Source organism: Schistocerca americana, unplaced genomic scaffold, assembly GCF_021461395.2.
Source record: "Schistocerca americana isolate TAMUIC-IGC-003095 unplaced genomic scaffold, iqSchAmer2.1 HiC_scaffold_23, whole genome shotgun sequence".
Lineage (NCBI taxonomy): Eukaryota > Metazoa > Arthropoda > Insecta > Orthoptera > Acrididae > Schistocerca > Schistocerca americana.
Genome location: NW_025725939.1, coordinates 1,638,720 through 1,651,951, shown reverse-complemented (window position 1 = coordinate 1,651,951; position 13,232 = coordinate 1,638,720).

Below are 13,232 nucleotides of genomic sequence, written 5' to 3'. Positions count from 1 at the left end.
ACGAAATTTTTCTGTCACAGCCCAGTGCAATGCTGGCCGCTAGATTTGTCATGTATTAAAAGGAACAACTGATTTTTCTTTACGATAATCCGGATGACCATGGATAGGAGAAATTAGTAAATTTTTAAATTCTGATGAATGATTGTCAAAAGTTAATTTTATAAGAAAGATTATTATTAAAAGATTCTTTTTAAAAACATTTACATGGGGCTTGATATAGCAATAGTACAAAATCAGTTGTTACAAAGCACCTATGCGCGCGGCTATAAATAGTAATTTTTGGTTTTACCTTATACTACATCGCTCAGGCACCGCCATCGCTCTCCGTGACCGCAACTGCAACTCCATACGAGATACAACTGCTCTCTGTGAGCTGTACAACTGGACAACTGCTCTCTAAGAGCGACCTGACCCAACCGCCCGACTGCGAGCTGCTACTACTACTGCTGCTGCCGACACTGCTCCCTAGTGTGAGATTCTATTGTAGCCTACATATCGCAGGCAGCGCGTGAGCATTCCACCGAAGTTACATCTGCTCGAGTGCGCCAGCAATAAATTCCTTAGTCATGGACCTCTTACATGCGTAGGGTAATTTTACACGCTAAGAAGGATATCCGATGAAGTTGAAACTGTGACGAAAGCTTTCTAAAAATGTAAAATTCGCATTGTGCTAACTCATACTCGTATTAGTCGCCATGTAACAACGTATCACGCTTGCATGTTACCTTTCTTATACTATATTATTTTATAACGTTAATTGAATTCCCTTTCAGTATTTGACGGAACGTAATAGAAATTACAAGAGGAAACACTGTCTTTACGTTCTGCAATTGTTTCAGTGTGTCACGTGTCAGGTTCCTTGCTGAACCTCAGGAGACATGCGACGGCGGCATCGCCAAATGAAAGATCTATGCGACGGGCAGTAAACATTACATGATTCAAAGCTATGGCGTTAAAAATACCGAAGGTTGCCTTCAGTGCAGATTTTGGGCAAATATTAAATAGTATGTCTAAATTACTGGATATTACTGTCGGAATTTTCTCGTTGTCTCATTTACGGGTGATGTTAAGTTACTTTGTAAAAGAAGTAGTACTCGCATTGATGTTCATTACTAAACTCTTTTCATTAACTCGGAGCTTACAGTCTCTTTCACACAAGGTGGAAGAAGTTTAATATTAACTTCCACGTTCCGTGTCTGCCTTTTACTCGTAGACTAGAGTGCAGATTCCTTCATTTGTTTCCCCTGAGACCTCAGGTAAAATAGGGACCAGCGGTCAAACAAAATACTGATGACAGAACTAAAGAGAACTTCTGCAGCAATTCCCGTAGGAACTGTAACTTTTAACTCGCCACCTGTGACAATTCAACTGTTGTAGAACTCCCACAGAGCACAGAGAATAAACAGTGCTACCAAAATGAACTGGTCGCTAATGCTTGGAATATTAAATCACACCTTATAAAGCACCAATCGTTCATTGTTGTAAATACAGCCCAGTTCGTTCTCGTCGCATCGGTTTTTCAGGTGTCGGACTTCGTTGTAGCTATAGTGCGAGTCAGATTAAACACTATAGCATCCGCTTGCTTAAAGCAAATTCGTACGAAGGCTGGGATTCGAGTCCGGGTCTGCTGCTCACTAGCCAGATGCGCCAACCACTACGCCTCCCTGGCACTGTGGCTGTCCACGCCTCCTTCCTCAAACCAAATTCCCATTCACGCCTCACCCCACAAAAACTCGAACAGCGCTTCAGATGCCCCTGCGAGATTTTCCATTCTTCTCGAATTCGTGCCAGTATTTTGTACCATGACTTATTAAACTGATGTTTCGGTAATACGCACACACACACACATACATACACACACACACACACACACACACACACACACACACACACACACACACACACACAAATACGCACACACACATACGCTTGTCAGCACGTGTGTTATTTAGAATACAAATTATTCTTCAAGTCTGGGATTTTTTGCCAGATACATATTTGCATAGCAGGTAAATAATTTTTAAAGGTTTACATCTTGATTTCAGCGCTCAGAATTATGTTCTGTGATTACAATTTCGGCATGAAACCATTTTAATCGTCTCTGTTTATACACTCCTGGAAATTGAAATAAGAACACCGCGAATTCATTGTCCCAGGAAGGGGAAACTTTATTGACACATTCCTTGGGTCAGATACATCACATGATCACACTGACAGACCCACAGGCACATAGACACAGGCAACAGAGCATGCACAGTGTCGGCACTAGTACAGTGTATATCCACCTTTCGCAGCAATGCAGGCTGCTATTCTCCCATGGAGACGATCGTAGAGATGCTGGATGTAGTCCTGTGGAACGGCTTGCCATGCCATTTCCACCTGGCGCCTCAGTTGGACCAGCGTTCGTGCTGGACGTGCAGACCGCGTGAGACGACGCTTCATCCAGTCCCAAACATGCTCAATGGGGGACAGATCCGGAGATCTTGCTGGCCCCGGTAGATGACTTACCCCAGGAGCAACAGTGTCCCTAATTTGCTGGGAAGTGGCGGTGCGGTTCCCTACGGCACTGCGTAGGATCCTACGGTCTTGGCGTGCATCCGTGCGTCGCTGCGGTCCGGTCCCAGGTCGACGGGCACGTGCACCTTCCGCCGACCACTGGCGACAACATCGATGTACTGTGGAGACCTCACGCCCCACGTGTTGAGCAATTCGGCGGTACGTCCACCCGGCCTCCCGCATGCCCACTATACGCCCTCGCTCAAAGTCCGTCAACTGCACATACGGTTCACGTCCACGCTGTCGCGGCATGCTACCAGTGTTAAAGACTGCGATGGAGCTCCGTATGCCACGGCAAACTGGCTGACACTGACGGCGGCGGTGCACAAATGCTGCGCAGCTAGCGCCATTCGACGGCCAACACCGCGGTTCCTGGTGTGTCCGCTGTGCCGTGCGTGTGATCATTGCTTGTACAGCCCTCTCGCAGTGTCCGGAGCAAGTATGGTGGGTCTGACACACCGGTGTCAATGTGTTCTTTTTTCCATTTCCAGGAGTGTATAATAATACTGTCCAATGTAATAATACTAGAACCCAATATCTTTACACGCACTCATCCATGAAACCCCTCCACAGAATATTGAAACGAAAAGTCAAATCATCTGTCATCAAAATTTTCAACCACTCGCTAACAGCTAGTACACCCACCCCCCTCCCGCCACCCCATCCCCCCCTCCCAAAAAAAAACTCGTCGTCTCTATCCGCCTCTCTTTCTCACTCATACACACACGTTATAAACATCATAAATAGAAGTTAGTCTCGAACATATACTTCGTTTGGTTGGCAACAAATAGGTAAACATGCCAAAGAAGATAAAACACGTAACGGAGTCGCAATATTTACTTTGTGTAAAACAGTGTATGACGAAATAGTTGTATGGAGTGACAAAAGAACAATAGTCCACAACAAAAAAGGGTGAGAAACATGGCGAACAGTGTGTGGAAGCGACAACGCAAAGATGTGATTATATGGCAGTGATAAAAATGGTAGTGTGACCTCCAGACCAGATGTGAGAAAACGCAGATCAGCAAGTCGTAATTAATTAATTTTTTACAAAAGAAAATCGCGAAGTGAAGTGTTTAATAACCTACAACTAACAAAACTGTATCGTTATAGATCTCACTGATGATGCCTTAGATCTGGAGAAGGCGGAAAGCGTATGGGATAAATAAAGTAATTAGCAGCAGGAAAAGGCAGTTTTATTTACAAAACAAGTATTTATATGGAGATGTGTTGACAGTCTGTATGGTTACATCGTGAATTAAACATAGTATAGGGAAATAGCGGTTTGTTGCTTTAATTTTGTACATCAGTATATATACTCATAGGAGATACTTGATGACATTGGTTTCATGTAGTGTTTGTATAAGGTTTGAGAGATCTGCGTTGAGAAATTTTCCCATTGTCTTTCTCTGTGAGTGACTGTGTTTTGACTAAGAGCCATATCGGAATTCCGGTCTTCCTGTTTACTGCTTAGTATCGTGCTTCTTGGGGCTTTCTTAAGGCTCCTCTGAGCATTTTTGCGCGAATGATCCACTGCCAATTAAAACTTCGTCCTTTGGAACTCGTGCACTGTGGGTCCTTTGCCAACGTATGTGCCAGTTTATCGAAGTCGTGTGAGATACAACTGCTTCTGCACCATTTTTCCGTGGTTCCTCTAAAGGCTACCAAACGATCGGTAACACTAGACTGCGTTTCTTAAAATTTTCGTCACATTATCTCTCGTAGCTCTGTGTTGCAGAATCGATTTTGTTTTCCTGACTCTGAAAATTACTTTCACTCTTTTGTATAACATCACAATTTTTCCTTAAATAACAGCCGGCCGGTGCGGCCGTGCGGTTAAAGGCGCTTCAGTTTGGAACCGCATGACCGCTACGGTCGCAGGTTCGAATCCTGCCTCGGGCATGGATGTGTGTGATGTCCTTAGGTTAGTTAGGTTTAAGTAGTTCTGAGTTCTAGGGGACTGATGACCACTGATGTTAAGTCCCATAGTGCTCAGAGCCATTTGAACCATTTGAACCTTAAATAACACCTCATATTTCAAAGATTTAAGTAGTCGGAGCACAAATATTGAAAATTACTCACTCTATTTTTGTATAATTATAGTTTTATTTTTTGGTAATAGACGCATACTACATGAATCACAAACAGTTGTCTCAGAACATCATGACTAGTGTTGCATTTAATATTCAGAATTTCTCATTTTTTATTTCCATGCAGAATTTTCTGCTTTGCTAACCCTCATCAGCAGCCATCACATTTTCATCCCGTCTTCACCGCTACCTGCGATCCGTCTCCTTAATGTCCCGTATTTTCAGGGAAGTAGTCAACACGTGAGTGTACGAAATGGCCTTTTACACTCATGCTGCCAGCCCAATTCTCGCAACTTGCCGACACGATTTTGACAAAGTTCTTGTAATTTTGGAGGTTTGTTGTTCCATAAAAAGTTTTCACACGGAGGCCTGATGATACTTCATGTACCGTACTCTTTTCTCTAACATTCAAAGTCTTTGTGGATTTGAGAGCCAAGAAACAACACAGATTTCAGCTTCTTGACTAATGGAGGGAAATTACATTGAGAAGTACTGAAAATGGGCTTTGTAATGTGGAAGAAATCTTGCAAAGTACTTCATCAATCGCAATGCCGGACCCGGTGGTGAAGCACGTGCCTGGAGATGGAGAGGACGGGCTCGATTCGGTCGGACCACAGAAGTATTCAGTCTTCGGCTCTCAAGGAAGTAACGAGTCGCAGGAACGTGACGCGATTCGTATTCCACTTTTAACTGTAGATCCTCTGTCACAAGTTGGATAACGCAGGTAGTTTACGTACACGCAAGTCGCCGAAGTCGAATAGAAAGATTTGTATCCGCCCACTAAACTATACAAAATTAAAGCCGTTGTACCCCATGTATGAATACCAGCTTGATGTGCAGCGCTGGAAGCATTATTTCTGGTAGTCCAAAAGAGATTCATGCAAGATATTTTTAGTGCCAGGCACAGATGTCTCTCATTTGGCAAAACATAGTATTCTAATTCTTCCTCTTTGACCGACTACCCCACTCTCCTAAAAATCAGGACACTTTTGTGTATCCAGACAGCTTTCCTAAAATTTGTACGGCTGAAAGTAAAACAAACTTTATTACGTTATGAAGATACTGCACTAGCAACAATTTTGAAATCAAAATATTTTTTGATCGAACAATCCACGGGTGTACTGCCGGTTGATAGCGTCCAACGGGCACAATACTACTGTGATCAGGCACGTCGACATCGTCAGGCGATAACATGCAGAATGATGAAATTATTGTTACTACGGAATGATTTTTTTTGTATTACTTCATGTACATCACTTGCAAATTAGATATTTCGTGTTGACAGTAACAATTTTATTTTGAAAGACGAAGACAACAAAAGAAATTATCTTGTCCATACAAGGTACCACAGGCATAAATGTCTTGAATGAAAGCGACGTTTTTTCACTTAAACTGTTGTATTTATTAGGAAGTCACCTTAGTTGTTGTGGTCGAGCGGTTCTAGGCGCTTCAGTCCGGAATCTCACGGCTGCTGCGTCGCAGGTTCGAATCCTGCCTCGGACATGGATGTGTTTGAAGTCCTTAGGTTAGTTAGGTTTAAGTATTCCTAAGTCTAGGGCACGGAAGACCTCAGATGTTAAGTCCCATAATGCTCAGAGCCATTTGAACGAAGTCATCTTAGTTCCAAATATAGTTTCGGATTAAGAAGCCATTTTCAAAAAATGGTGAAATGGCTCTAAGCACTATGGGACTTAACATCTGAGGTCATCAGTCCCCTAGACTTGGAACTACTTAAACCTAAATAACCTAAGGACATCACACACATCCATGCCCGAGGCAGGATTCGACCCTGCGGCCGTAGCAGCAGCGCGGTTCCGGACTGAAGCGCCTAGAACCGCTCAGCAACAGCGCCATTTTTAAGAGACTGCCTTAGAAGAAGGTGTCAGTCATTTGAAAATAACAGCCCATTCACTCCCTGTATACATTTTCTGATGGTTTTACAAATTACAGTGTTTGTTATCGATTGAAAAGTAGCCGGCGCGCTTAAGACACATCTTTTCCGTCTGAAGCGCCCTGACTACGTGTCAATCTATTACGAACAGTGCGACTTGTAAAAACATCACGCGTGGTAGAACATTCTGTAGCTAAGAAGTGATATTAATGCATACGTAGTCCAAGAGGACAAATGTCAGCTCCTTGGGTGAAACAACGGATATCTCCGTCATTGGGAATGGAAGGGGGATCAGTCATTATAGCAAGTTGAATGCTGAGCATTAAAATTGGCGTACTTTGATGGGGGTATGCAACGAACGCCACATTGGTGCACTACGGGCTTCGACGTGGGAATGATTAGAATTTCACTAGACCGCATAAGGTGTAACGGGCGATCAAAAAGTTTCTGTTCGAAGGTCGTACAGTCCGGAAACGGAACGCTAATGAAACAAAATTGCCGTGAGCACTGAGGCAGATATCTCATCGACGCACCAGGTTGCAGATCCCAATTTGATGTAACGCCGTGTCCCGCTGCGTGAAGAAGTCTGCAGCTCCCTGCTGCACATCCTCGTACTGCAGGAACCGTCGTCCCTTCAGATCGTTTTCTGAGGCACCGGCGACGTGATAATCGCACGGGCAGAAATTATGACTGTAGGGCGACCGCTCGAGTGTCTCCCGTTTCGAGTTGGCGTAACTTCTGCGTTACGACATTTACGATAGGGGGACGTGCGTTATCACGAAGCACCAGCACGCGTCTAGGGTTTTGACAGACGTGCTGCCGCATACACATTCTTCAATCTCCGATGGATGTCTACTGGTGTTTGTCCTTCAGCAGCACATTAGTCCTGTCTGGACGCATTTGGCAATAATGGTGCCACAATTCACGTTTCCGCATTTGCGTCGGGAAGGCACGAATGCCACACTAGTCCCTCGCCTACAGGCCGGTGCTTATACACCCGCATCGCAGCCGCGCAGCAGCAACGCCCTGAAACTGAGACGTTTGGTTGCCCATTGAGCATAGGAGTGCCACCATCTACATTCTATACATCAGAACTGATTTCACAACGAGTTGCTCATTCATTAATTGCATGTGTATGCTGGGCGTTTGTAAGGCGATCATGTTATGTCTGGTATAAGAAAGAGAAACATCTACGAGCCTGTGACGGAATTCTACTGCGGCAGCATCATTGACCATCGAGACTACAGTTTATCATTCCGTGATACTGATGATAGAGTTGGTCACGATCCATTGGCTGCCATGCAGGTATGCAGTCACGATTCTTGAGGGCCACACAGGAAACCGTGTAAGATCTAAATGGTCCCCGTAACAGCTGCCCCAGACGACAGTGATATTGCATTTTTCGACTGTGCAGGCTCGTACAATAAGTGAAATTTCATTACTTTCTGTCCCTCATGGCACTGGATATTTCATGACCAGCAATGTGCAGCAAAGAGGTTGTAGGTTTGGGCTCTGCATATGAAAGATCTGGTTTTGCATGAGCAGGGTGGCGCTGCCTTTGCACGTAGAAGGCACTGGTTTCGCATGAGGAGGGTTTTGGCTTTAGATGAGGGAGGCTCTGGCTTTTCATGAGGAGGGCTCGAGTTTGGCATCAGGAAAGGACTGGTTTTGCATGAGGAGAATTTTAGATTTGCACGAGAAGAGTGCTGGATTCACATAGGGAGGGGACACTGGCTTTGCGCGAGTAGAGCACTGGCTTTGTACGAGGAGGGTTCTGGATTCACACGAGGAGAGCACTCACTTTGCATCACGATGAGTAGGAGTCTGGCTTTGCACAAGGAGGATTTTGGCTTTGCCTGAGGAGAATTGTGGCTTTACATGAAGAGGTCTCGGGCTTTGGCATGAAGATAGCCCTGGCTTTGCACGAGGATGGTCTCTAGCTCTGCTTGAGGAGAGCACTGCCTTTGCTTAAGGAGGGCGCTGCCTTTTCATGAGGGGGCCAATAGTTTTGCATTGGAGACACTGCCAGTGTTTTCACAGACTCCGATTAAACAGCCGTTTATTGGGAAAGCAAGCACTGGAGCTAATTACCTTCACATTTCGTTCGTTTGTAAATAAGAGAAGAGTAGCTGAGTAAAAGAAAACGAGCTGAGGGTATATGAGACTACAGTAGTCTTACATTTCTGGCACAGTTCTTTATTTTTTATAAATTTATCGAATATACTCATAACTGAGGTCTGTGACTGTAAATTAACTTACTCCATGAAACACGACCATCTGCCATTTTTAGTGCTTTATTCCGAAATATGCATTTTGGGTTTTCACTTATCTTCAGTATTGCTGGAATACAGTCGTGTATTAACATTAGGTTTGTTTCTCTGCAGCTGCTGTGTGTAGATTACCAATTCATTTAGTTACGATATTTTCAGGGGTGTTGCAGTTTAGTAGCTGTACTCTTACGTAATTTATAAGATTTCGCTTTCTGCTACATTTTTTTCCTCTGTATTATAGGATTAAATGTATGTATAGTATATAATATTGTTTCTTGACTATACTACTGCCATTTCTGTGCTATGCAACAATTATTGATCCACTAGTCCAATTAAATATCGAAACTGTACTTTTTAGGTAATATAACCTTATATCAAAGGTATATTATATTCCTTTTGTGTCATTTTTGTTAATTTACTTCTCATAATGCCAATGCTTCACTGGTTAAATAATCATTGAAAATCTCTTCAAATAGGCTAACTGCCAATTTCTTAGTTTTCACGTCATTAGTCAAGAATGTTAGTGTTTATCTTTGTACCAATGAGTATTCAATTACATGCCTGACTTCAGAAGTAGTTTCTGGATAAAGACGAGAATGGTTACTTGACATCGAGTGTTTTTATTCAGAAATAAAAGAAGAAAAAAGACGCCTACGTCTGCTCCCATGACCAAGGCTGCATCGTGTTAGTACATCAATGACTCTAAAAGATGTGTTATGAATAAAATAGTGAAACGAGAAGCTACAAGTTATAGAACAGAAGTAAGTGCATCTAACTACATCAGTTATAAATGTCCAATACAGGAAACATAGTAGCTGCAGCAATAGTTATTTGCTATGTCTTTATCTATGTATATCCTTTCAAGGCACTATACAGTGTATGGCACAGCCTGTTCGGTAAAAAAAAAAAAAAAATTGCACAAGATGCTTGCAGCGCTCACAATGTAGTAGCATTAATGATATGGATATGTATTAAATCCACTGAAGATAGGTGAAAATGGCGAATGTCGTAGCACAAATAAAGCTACACTATGTGATCAAAAGTATCCGGAAACCTAGCTCAAAATGAGTTACAAATTCGTGGCACCCTCCATCGGTAATGCTGGAATTCAATATTGTGTTGACCCATCCTTAGCCTTTATGACAGCTTCCACTCTCGCAGGCATACGTTCGATCAGGTGCTCGAAGGTTCTTCACGGAGTTCTGCACTAAGGAGTGATATCGATGCCAGTCGGTGAGTCCTGGTACGAAGTCGGCGTTCCGAAACATCCCAAAGCTGTTCTGAAGGATTCAAGTCAGGACTCTGTGCAGGTCAGTCCTTTACAGGGATGTTATTTTCGTGTAACCACTCCTACACGGACCGTGCATTATGAACCGGTGCTCGATCGGGTTGAAAGATGTAATCACCATCCTCGAATTGCTCTTTAACAGTGGGGAGCAAGAAGGTGCTTAAAACATCAGTGTAGGCCTGTGCTGTGATAGTACCACGGAAAACAACAAGAGGTGCAAGCCCCCTCCATGAAAACACGACCACATCATCGACTCCGAATTTTACTGTTGGCACTACATATGCTGGCAGACGACGTTCATTGGGCATTCGCCATACCCACAATCTGCCAACAGATCGGCATATTGTGTACCGTGATTCGTCACTCCACACAACGTTTTTCCACTGTTCAGTCGTCCAATGTTTACGCTCCTTACACTGAGCGAGGCGTCGTTTGGAATTTACCAGTATGATGGGCGACTTACGAGCAGCCGCTCGACAGTGAAATGCAAGTTTTCTCACTTCCCGCCTAACTCTCATAGTACTTGCAGTGGATCCTGATGCAAATTGGAATTCCCGTGTGATGGTCTGGATAGATGTCTGCCTATTACACATTACGACCCTCTTCAACCATCGCCGGTTTCTGTCAGTCAACAGACGAAGTCGGCCTGTACGCTTTTGGGTTGCATATGTCGCTTCACGTTTCCACTTAGCTATCATCGGAAACAGTGGACCTAGGGATGTTTAGGAGTGTGGAAATCTCGCGTACAGACGTATAGCACAAGCGACACCCAATCACCTGACCACGTTCGAAGTCCGTGAGTTCCGCGAAGCGGCCCATTCTCCTCTCTCACCATGTCTAATGACTACTGAGGTCGCCAATATGGAGTACCTGGCAGTAGGTGGCAGCACAATGCACCTTATATGAAAAACGTATGTTTTTGGGGGTGTCCAGATACTTTTGATCACATGGTGTATATGCAAAGTGGCTGCCTGCTGTACTTTTTCAAGTAGCTTCTTATGTATGTATCTCTTGTGCAAACAATTGGCAGTAGCTCATTTTTTTCTCGTGGTACAGATCAAAACCACCAGACAATGGTAATAAGATGCATTCACATACATTTATTTGACTGTTACCCTCCCAAGATTCGTACAGATAACAGTGAGTATCTACACTCAGATGGCTATGTGTCCCACCTGCCTCATGCATCTCCCCCTCCTCCCCGCTCTATCCATTTCCTCTTCCTCTTGCTCTGTCCATCTTCTCCTCTATTCATCTAATCTGTTTGCAACCATACTCATCGGCACAAGTGGATGATGCAATACTTCTTAGTAAACCAGGCTTATACTTATCCCACAACATGTATGTCATACAGGGCACGCTACACATCAGGGGCTTGAAAATCGTTTATTTGCCCCTGACATACTGGGAGTCATGGAAAGAAGGTCACTGAAGCAAGCTGGTAATGATCGAATACAGCACACCTGTCAAGCAGAGCAGTCTGTATTTTGGAGCCTGGGAAATGTGTCTTGCTCTTATCATGTTGGCTGTGTTGCAAAGCAGGTAGGTTTGGCTGCTCAGTACTGTTCCCACACAACATGCTTGTCGTGCAGGGTAGCCTCTACGCCAGGGTCTGCGGAAGAGAGGTGCCTATCGGATCAAGGAGGTTATCAATCCTGCAGTGGTGATACTTGTGCTGCCTGCTGTTTCTGTGGCAAATTTGCTTGAAATAAATCCAGAGGTTTGGGAGGAGATCCCACACATACACACATAAATGCACTCTGTTAAATATATGTAACAGACAGACAGATATTGCTTTGTGAAAAATGCAGTGCACAAGAAAGCAAGGACTGAACAACTCAAAACTTAGAGTAGTTATATGACATTTTACTATCAACAAACAACTGGGTTTTCAGAAGGATGTTGTAAATGCAAAGCCAGTAGCATGCCCTCTTGGGAGTCACAAATAGACGATGTTGCACCAAGGTTAGTGAGTTAAGAGTCGTCCAAATACGTGCAAAACGGTTTGTCAACAAGAGAGGGTCCAAACGAGACAGCCGGCCGCAGTGGCCGAGCGGTTCTAGGCGCTTCAGTCTGGAACCGCGCGACCGCTACGGTCGCATGTTCGAATCCTGCCTCGGGCATGGATGTGTGTGATTTCCTTAGGTTAGTTAGGTTTAAGTAGTTCTAAGTTCTAGGGGAGTGATAACCTCAGATGTTAAGTCCCATAGTGCTCAGAGCCAAGCCAAACGAGACATATGTATGGGTTCAAATGGTTCAGATGGCTCTGAGCACTATGGGACTTAACATCTGAGGTCATCAGTCCCCTAGAATTAGGACTACTTAGGCCTAACTAACCTACAGACATGACACACATCCATGCCTGAGGCAGGATTTGAACCTGCGACTGTAGCAGCAGCACGGTTCCAGACTGAAACGTCTAGAACTGCTCGGCTACAGTGGCCGGCTGGGAGATGGGTTTCCGATATCGTGATATAAGGACTTCACAAGAAATTGATGAGTGTGTGCGACCAGTACATAGAAGAGAGTTGCACATGCCAAGCACCGTGTAACCAATGGCAGGGGTGACCATCATACAGTCCCTATGGGCATCACGGACTATACAAAGATGGCCACGGCACGACTTGCAAGTCACACGAAGCTCTTGTCCCAGTGTGGCTCCTGTTGTTGACTTGACAGATATGACCTCCTCGTCGCCTTGATGACGCTGTGCATTCAGCCACTCTCTTAGCGACCAATGTGGTTGTTATTCTCTGTACAGTAGCCAGTAGCCAAACTGAGATTATTCCTGGTGCTTTGTTACGATGTTTCGTAAGAGATGTATACGTGAAGAGGAGAATAGTGTTTTAGAAAGAGTAGGAAGAGAAAAAGTACGTGTGGTACTGCTGAGTGAGATGGGAGTCTATACACTCATCACCAGAGTGAGTGATCATAAACTGTTTTCTACAACGCCGGGTGGGATAGGAAATGATGCTGTCAAAGAATTTTCTGCAAAGAAAAAGGAAAATTAGTGGGTTTTAGATATGATTTTTATTTCGATGTTGTTCAGTGTTTGCATATCAAGTCCAGTGTATGATAAGCATACGATTTCATTAGAGTGAAAATCTTATTTATGGCTTATAATGAAACTAAGCCTC